Genomic DNA, 9,041 nt, shown 5'->3' on the forward strand with positions numbered 1-9,041 from the left:
CGGGGCATGCAGCTACAGTTCATGCAGGCCCCTACTGTGAGAGCTTCCCTTAGATGCTCGAGGCCGAGGCAAGAGGGGCAACGGTCGTGGCCGTCCTCGGGCTCGAGAGAAGCCATACAGGCGCTACATGAATGAGCCATTCTGTAGGTAGCCAGATGCAGAGAAGCTGGGAGCGGGTGCGGGAACACAGCCTTCACCAGCTACCTGCCCTTCACTGGCTGAGCCGAGGCGAGTGCCAGATGCAGCGTAACCGGGAGCGGGTGCGGGAACGCAGCCTTCACCAGCTACCTGCTTAAACCAAAACACAAGGCAGTTAGCGTCTACCAGTAGCGGGGGCGAGAACACTGCCTTCACTGGTTAATTTACAGACGAATGCCTGATGCAGCGTAACCGGGAGCGGGTGCGGGAACACAGCCTTCACCAGCTACCTGCTAAACAGAAAACACAAGGCAGTTTAGCGTCTACCAGGAGCGGGAACACTGCCTTCACTGGTTAATTTACAGACAAATGCCAGATGCAGCGTAACCGGGAGCGGGTGCGGGAACACAGCCTTCACCAGCTACCTGCTTAACAGAAAACACCAGGCAGTTTAGCGTCTACCAGGAGCGGGGGCGAGAACACTGCCTTCACTGGTTAATTTACAGACGAATGCCAGACGCAGCGTAACCGGAAGCGGGTGCGGGAGCACAGCCTTCACCAGCTACCTGCTTAACGGAAAAAACCAGGCCGTTTAGCGCCTACCAGGAGCGGGGGCGCAAACACTGCCTTCACTGGTTAAACTGAAGACGAACGCCAGATGCAGCGTAACCGGGAGCGGGTGTGGGAACACAGACTTCACCAGCTACTTGTTTAACAGGATAAACACGGCAACTTTAGCGTTAAATCAAAGGCGAATGCCAGCTGTAGCTAAAGAAAAAAGAACGGCACGGGAAACTCCGGTGCTCAACCCGGCGTCAGCCGAGTGGCTGCAGCCGCTACTGCTAACTAGCCAGTACAGCTCAATGCCAATGAAGTTTAGCTCAATGCTAATGAAGTTTAGCTCAATGCTAATGAAGTTTAGCTCAATGCTAATGAGGTTTAGCTCAATGCTAATGACGTTTGGCTCAGCGCCGCGGCCAAAACAGTACAAAAGCACAGCAATACTCCTGGGAGAGGGAGCGAAAACACCTCCGTCACCAAAAGACTCAGCAAACAGACAGAAATCAGGACAACTAGGCTGGGAGAGGGAGTAGAAACACTGCCGTCGCCAACCAAGCCGACACCAACCTGTCCGAACGAAGTCTCTGCGCAGCCAGCCGCAGCTCCTGGAGGACGGGTAATCCCGCGGCCCCGACTGGATGAGTCGCGAAGCTACACGCAGCCAGCTGTTTGCAGAGAATCCTTAACAAATGTTCCGAACGAACGAACGCTGTAGGCTACAAAAAATGTAGCCAAGGTACTCTCGCGCAGCGAGAAGATGAAAAGGAACAGATCCTCTGTCGACACCGGCTGATGTAGCCGGTGTCACGTGGGTCACAGGTGACTTTGTTGTTATTGGTACTCGAGCTGCGCATGCACGCGATGGACATATCCAGTGCTAAAGCACCGCCTCTGGCGGTCAGTAGGGACGAAATAGAACCCTTTTATATATACAGTATATGTGTGAAACCCGTGCCTATTGCCAAGCACTGATGTTATATCTTTATATTTAAGGCCAAGCTCAAAGTAAAATCGATGAACCACTCCATTGTTGTGGTTTCTGTGTTGCCGTAGCAGCCGAACTGACCAGGAAGTACTAAATGAAAATTATTGCGATATCTCGCAAAACATTTTTATTTATTTTTTAATTATTTTTTTGTTCTTCTCCATGTCCCCTAGGGGGCTGTGATTCCTCATAAAACTACGGTGGCTGGGAAGTGCAATGGACAATTACAAAGTGTGAAACACTTTAACAAAGCTTGAGACAAATTTACATTTTATAAAACAAAATTACATTAGCAAAAACACTTTTACCAAGGAAAACAATTTTAACATTAACGAAAACAAATTAACAAGATGCAAAACACTTTTACAAAGCTAAAAACAAATTTACATTTTATAAAACACTTTTACCAAGGACAAAACTATTTAACATTAACAAAAACAAATTAACAAAATGCGAAACACTTTAGAAAGGGTTATTCCTCTCAAATCGCTGTAATTAACGCCATCAGGTTGGAACTTCGTGGACCTGGACAATTGTTTGGATACCGAACAATGTGGCAGGTACTAAAACAAAAGTACAGTCTTCGAGTGAAGAGAGATGATGTTATGCATTTGCTCCGGGAGCTTAACCCTCGAGGCTGCGAGAGGAGATCTCGCAGAAGGTTTATAAGGAGAACCTACCACTCAATGGGACCGAACTATATGTGGCATGCTGACGGTTACAAACTTAAGCCATTCGGTGTGGCCCTTTCAGGATGCATAGATGGATTTTCACGTAAAGTAGTATGGCTTGAATGTGGTCCAACAAAAACTATAACCCAAGAGTTATCGCTCAATATTTCCTCAAATGTGTGCGAAACCTCGGTGTCATCCCCATGAGGCTGCGGACTGATTGTGGCACGGAGAACGGAATTATGGCTGCAATTCAGTGCACCCTACGTCACCATCACCATGACTACTACTCTGGAGCGTCCAGCCACATGTATGGCACAACCATGACTAATCAGCGTATTGAGTCCTGGTGGTCCATATTAAGAAAGGGAAGGTAAGTGTCTATCATGATTATCTATTACTTGCCAACACTGTCAGACAAACAACATTTGCTTAGCTAAAGTGTATCAGTTTTTATTATAATAGATATAATATATAGCCTGTAGTCTATGACCCAGACTATACAAGGCCTTTCTTTAGAACTTATTTTTGGCCGAAATAAAGTTAGAAACTGTGAACATCTAAGCGTGGGTTTTGGATTGAACAGCGGCCCCTGAGGGGACCTAGGCACTATAGGTTGTGAAGCAAATAAATGATTAAATAGACACTCAATGATTTGTTGTTGATTTTACTGGTAACCTTTTAATGTCATTTGTAGAATTGTTGTATAGCCTATTGCTTAATAATTCACTTGAAAAGATATCAATTTCTATAGGTCTCAGTTCTGGATGGAGCTATTTGCAGACCTCCGAGATGCTGGACACTTCAACGGGAGTCACGAGCATCAGTGCCTTCTGAGATTCTGCTTCGTTGATGTTATTCAGAAGGACTTGGATGAGTGTGTGAGACTGTGGAACAGTCACAGGATTCGCCCTTCCAGAACAGCATCATGTCCAGGAGGAGTGCCCAATGAACTGTACTACTTGCCACAGGTATTACATTGGTGATGGATTGATACTTCTTTGTCTGTTTTTATCTTAAATGTAAATGTATTGTCTTCTATTTAACATAGATTTGGCTCCAGGGACTGTGGATTTGAGATTGAACAGGCAGAATTGGATGCTGTTCCTGAGACAAGCCTGTCTATAGCTCCATGTGGGGACCAACACATGCAGGAGTACTTGGACTTTGCTATGGAGCGCAATGACCTGCAGAAGCCAGATAACTGGGAGACTGCATCAGAACTGTACATGAAGCTGAAAGAATATGCTCAGTTATAAAGTAATCGAAAAGGTATTCAGATGTACTACAGTAGCACTGTTTCACCACTCCAAATCAGATTTCAGGGCTCAACAATGCTTGGTTTCATGGTTTGTCAGACTGCATTTACTCTTTTCCCTGTGATGTATCCAAATGATTATGGTATTATCACAATATTTGTTTCAATGTTATTTATACGGCACCAAATCACAGCATAGTCATAAAGTAAATATCTTAATCATTATAAAATATAACTGGAATAACAACAAACAACGCTCCAATTAGCAAGCACAAACAATGTTATGTTGTGTGTGTAATTGTGTGCAGAAAGAACATTTCTGTATAAGTCTTATTTCAACCATGTGGACTCACTGGAAACCTGAGAATGAATGACTGATTTACAACAAAGAAGCTATGGGTCGCAATGTGAAATTAGTAGAGCAAAGTTCAGAGTATTTATAAAGATTGTATAGGTACAGTATAGAACAATACTTTGATTTTGTCCCAAACTAAATGGACAACATGAGCTGTGAGAAAGAAAAAAAACACGCTAACAACGACTATATTAGACCCTCGAGAAAAACGCGATTCTGCGATCGCAGAAATTACCGCATAGTCAGCAAAATGGCGCATATTTTTAAAAAGCCGCATATTTATCAAAAGGCCGCATAATCCCCGCATTTTTCCACACAAAATTGAAAAAAAAAAAAAGTTAACTCGTCTTGATGATGCGCGACGTCATCAGCTCGCGCATCACAGAAGGTAAACAACACCGTAGAGTGAACGTGTGGAGCTCACACGAGTTTCTCTTCACCAAGATGAACAAATCTAATCCATCTCATTTACCGACGAACATTTCTGCTAAAGACCGGGCAAAGCAGTACCCCGATGTCTGGGGGGAAACTATTCTGCACCCCGTGCAACTGTGTTGGAGCATAAGAGAACATCGACGGTGACGACCCACTTTGATTCATTCAAACATTCGAACATGCTTTCTGCTGCTGCGGACAAGAAAGCCAAACAACTCACGTTCACCGAGGCATCGACCTCCAAAACCCTTTCGAGGGCTACAAGAAACGAAGTGAGTAGCCTACAAGATTGAAGCTGGTTAGATAACGAACGAGTAAATGAAAACAGAATGAGGCGGAGAAGTGTGTGTGTGTGTGTGTGTGTGTGTGTGTGTGTGTGTGTGTGTGTGTGTGTGTGTGTGTGTGAGAGAGTGTGATTAAAATAGCCCAATTGCTTTTACAATAAATAAACATTGAATGTGTTTAATTGAAAAGTAAAGGGGTTTAACGTTAGTGGCAGGTTGTGTGTGAGAGAATAAATAAATAAGACAGCCCAATATTTATTTTTTCCGCATATTTCGCAACTTCCCGCAATTTCACCGCATAAAATCACATAAAACCACGCATGTTTGATCGCATAATCAAGGATTTTAGCCCGCGTTTTTCTGGAGGGTCTAGTCATCCAGTCACATGACTTAAAAACAGCCAAATCCTGGAGAATTTTGCATTCCAAAGTCCATTTGGGATTTAAACACATTGTATGCGTCAAGGAGTGGTAGTTTCAATGTGTTGGAACAAGTGTTTGCCATTGGGAATGGAGAGTCATCAAGGAACTCTATTCCTGGCGATGGTTCAAATCCAGATGGGGGAAATGAAGTCAGCCCAGTCGCAAACATCAAAACATCCTCCAAAGACACAGCAGTCTGGCTTTCTGCAAAGAAAACATGTTCAGATACATTTTGGCAATGTGTTTCCTGAAATAGTTATAAAAACAGCGATTTACAAACCTTCACAATCGAGGAGATAGTCTGCCCAGTAGCCCAAAGTGTGGCTTTCCCTAAGCCTCCTGTTACTCCCTGGTGGATTGAGGTCAGGCTTGAAGAGTCGCTCAAGTTCCAGAGCAGTAAGTCGCTTTTCAGAGTGGCACAGGACCGGGGCCAGCAGAGTAGGGTGTTGCTGTAGTGCGTTTAAAAACTGAAGGGCTGAAAGACCCTCCTTGAATCTGAAGAGTGAGCAAAAAAATAATTCATCACATTTAAATTCCTAAAACAAGGGGGGGGGTGGCATGAGCACTTAAAGATTGGCACAAGACAGGCAGGGAAACGAGAGACGGACATCCCATATCAGTTATACTACACAGGCACACATTTTGACACTGACTAATTTCTAACAGATAAACATAGAATAAACCAAAGAGGGGGACCATGAGGCATTTTAAACAAAAAATTCTTACATACATTTAAAAAAAATCACATGAATACAAATATGATCTTACCTGTCAATTACAGATGAGTTTCGGCCAATAATGTACCACTGGAGGTAGTCTGACACAATTCCTTTCTTTCCTTCAACAGAAGCCACATGTCTCAGACAACCTGCTGTCTGTAACTTTGTGCTGTGTCTCATGGTCATTTCTCGCAAGGCACTGAGGCAGCATTCTCAATCTGAAGATTATAAAATGGACAAACAATCCAGTCAATAACTGCATGTACTGTATATTCTTGCCATTTTTGTTCCATTACAAGTTTTATATATTACCATTACTACTATCCGTGTGCAATATATACCTGGCTGCTAAATCCTCTACGACAGGATGTGTTTTTTTGTAAATTGTGTTTGTGTTTCTTTAATAGTTTTTAATCATTCTTCTTAGGTAACATTAAGCTGTCTTTGGCTCTTTTCTGCTCCAGCAATGTAAATGTTCTCTCTGTGGGACTAAAAAGGGTATTCTGATTCTGATCACAAAACAAAAAATGAAGCCAATTCGGTGTATGTGATAAAGGTAAAGTAAAGATGTCTCAAAACACTGCAGGAACTACATAATAATCCACCCTACCACACTGTTGCTGTATGCCATTCTCACCTCTTGTAAAGCTTTCCCTACTTCTTCATCAGTTATTAAATCAACTGTTGCTTTGAATGAAGGCTGGCCTGCAAGATAATGTACAAGATCTTCTGACAGGAAATGTAGCCCCGGACCTCCATGCACAACTGACACCGCAATCATCTTTCCTGCCAAGTAGTATTCATCCTCCCTAACAGCTGTGAATAAATGTATTCATATTGCAAAATTAAAACATTATTTATTATATACTTTAATGTACTGTAATGACACTCAAAGTTTTGGAAAATTGTTCAAGCAACAAATCATGTCATGTGATATATATGGTTAATGATCATTAACAATTGTATTAGTACACTTCTAACCGTATGCATTTGCATTGTAGACCAAGAAGCGGCGTCCGTCTGGTCCATCAAAAATGGGCCGGTCTTTCAGATTCTTCATCAGTAGAGATAACAACTCTCTCCTGGGACCACCTGAGTCATTTCCTTCTTCGAAAACACCAGCATCATCAGTGCCTTTTACCAGCATGTCACAGTTTTCTGAATACGATGTACACGAAACCTCTGACTGCTCCATCCCAAACATTAGCCCTTGAAATGTTGAACCGGCTGACTCTTCCATGATCAATAGGCTGTGACAGGTTAGCAATAATGGCAGGTAATGTAACGTTCATCTCCTCCCTGTAAAGGACACAAAGTGGACCTTATTAGTGGATATTCCAGAGGGTGCAAAAACAGTTAAAAAAATTATTTTTGTACCAGAAATATTGTACAGAGAATTTTTTTTTAATGCCACTGTAATAGCTGTCCGTTTACATTTCAGTGTCCAATAAACTCGTCATGTTGACTGCAACCAGCTCCTCGTCCTCTTCTTCAACACATGGTGCATACAGGTCTGTGTATGTACTGTTAGGAAATGATAATTCCCATGTTAAAACATCTTACAAACAAAAATGTCTTTCTCGTGTAAGTGAGTCACTAACATTTGTACTTACCTGTAGCAAGTAGTCTTGTCTGTATTTGTTTTGGGTGGACCCATATCCTCAGTATCAGATATTACTATCTGAAATACAAATACAAATGTCTGTAACAAAACAACATTGAACGTTAGAAACATCAGGCTTCCACAATCTGCCTCAATACCTGTCCAGGCTGAGTTGTGGATGAATGTCCAAGTGCCTTCCTGAAACATGATGAAATTGATAAAATTATTAACTTCATTATACAGGGTATAGTTAAGTTTTAAGTAACATTTAGAGGTAGGGGGAACCATAAGATTTATAAATAAATATGAAATTAGATGACATGTATAGTATTTTTGTATCCATGTTCACCAGAGAAAATGCTGTGGCCTTTCTTATCATCCACTTAAAGATAAATTACTTATTTTGTAAAAATAAGTACAAACTTACCCTTCATTTTCAGGTTTGTGCTTTGGAGTACTTTTGTTTCGTGGTTCAAATTCAAATACCTGAGAGTAAAAGTGTACAATTATCAACAGCTTCCATTATTATTCCCTTACCACATATGTCTATCAACAGTGAAACGTTATTAGTAATTGTAACTGCCAAGTTGGTTCTTCTAAAATATTGACCAGAATATAGATTTCCTGCTTAAAATCAAATGTATATCAAATAAATAAATGAACATTAAAATAAAATCATTTACGCACCACAGTGTCAGCCTGATTGAATTCAGCTGTGCTCCTAGATGTGATGACAATATCCGAATCAGAGTCTGAGGTATCATCCCCTGTAGTAAAAGCAAAACGTTCAACACATTATTATGTATGCTGCAGTAGAGGATGTTAACATGTAAAAATATTGAATAATAACATCCACAAACCTCCTCTAAAATGTTTCTCAAGGCAAATGAAAAGGGTGATCCTGGCAAGTCCTTTTTATATTCTGCCAATGTGAATGGCTTTTCTGAACCAGGCACATTGACAACCTCTGAGCAGTCTGGATACAAAAGGACGTACGGTCCTTCATCCATGTCCTTGTTAAAGGCTTTCATTTTCTGGACAGCTCGTTCCAGTATAGCAGGTGCTGCTACCTCCGGGTCTGTAAACAACGGGAGTGTTTTCCCTCTCCGAGGCTTTAAATCAACTCCTTGTGGCGACATCATTCCTATGTTTATCTAGTAAAATAGCAGAGAGATATAAGTAATGACACACAGAGATTTGTATGAAACGGATAATGCAGCTTACCTGGACTTGTCTCTTTTCTTGTTTAAGTCTTCCTTTCCCACAGTTTAAAGACTGTTTCTCTATTGACTTTGAGTTTCTGTACACCATGACAAGTTTATAGGATGGGCCTGGTTGTTCTGCTGGTATGAATAGTTCCAATACAAATGTAAAAATTAGCAGCTCCAACAATCAGCAATAGCAAGTGTGCATTAAGGTTTACGGAAAGCCTAAAATAAAAACTAGCATATTAGCTCAATGCGTTGCTATTCCGTTAAGACATGGATTGGTATTTGACTGATATTAAACTGCGATTGCACTTTTATTTACTGCATGTCTGACATTAGCATCACAAAGCTAGCGCAATACTACACTTACTTTGTTTAGCATTTTCCGGCTGTTTCGATGTC

The 9,041-nt window shown here is 41.6% G+C and overlaps 4 long non-coding RNA genes across 4 annotated transcripts; 1 reads left to right on the forward strand and 3 right to left on the reverse strand.

Moving 5' to 3' along the window:
- The first annotated feature begins 2,644 nt into the window (after positions 1 to 2,644).
- On the forward strand, positions 2,645 to 3,594 carry LOC139435913 (uncharacterized). Its single transcript, XR_011645125.1, has 3 exons — positions 2,645 to 2,728; positions 3,110 to 3,326; positions 3,407 to 3,594. It is a non-coding gene; the product is annotated as an uncharacterized lncRNA (long non-coding RNA).
- Positions 3,595 to 5,149: 1,555 nt separating this feature from the next.
- Positions 5,150 to 5,993, reverse strand: LOC139432868 (uncharacterized). The gene is made up of 3 exons (XR_011645128.1): positions 5,878 to 5,993; positions 5,390 to 5,604; positions 5,150 to 5,313 (listed from the first exon to the last, which is right to left on the reverse strand). It is a non-coding gene; the product is annotated as an uncharacterized lncRNA (long non-coding RNA).
- A 1,027-nt stretch (positions 5,994 to 7,020) lies between these two features.
- LOC139432886 (uncharacterized) lies at positions 7,021 to 7,516 on the reverse strand. The gene is made up of 3 exons (XR_011645077.1): positions 7,442 to 7,516; positions 7,263 to 7,352; positions 7,021 to 7,127 (listed from the first exon to the last, which is right to left on the reverse strand). It is a non-coding gene; the product is annotated as an uncharacterized lncRNA (long non-coding RNA).
- A 341-nt stretch (positions 7,517 to 7,857) lies between these two features.
- On the reverse strand, positions 7,858 to 8,355 carry LOC117465911 (uncharacterized). Its single transcript, XR_011645078.1, has 3 exons — positions 8,292 to 8,355; positions 8,119 to 8,198; positions 7,858 to 7,917 (listed from the first exon to the last, which is right to left on the reverse strand). It is a non-coding gene; the product is annotated as an uncharacterized lncRNA (long non-coding RNA).
- Between the last annotated feature and the right edge of the window lie 686 nt (positions 8,356 to 9,041).

Source organism: Pseudochaenichthys georgianus, chromosome 20, assembly GCF_902827115.2.
Source record: "Pseudochaenichthys georgianus chromosome 20, fPseGeo1.2, whole genome shotgun sequence".
NCBI lineage: Eukaryota > Metazoa > Chordata > Actinopteri > Perciformes > Channichthyidae > Pseudochaenichthys > Pseudochaenichthys georgianus.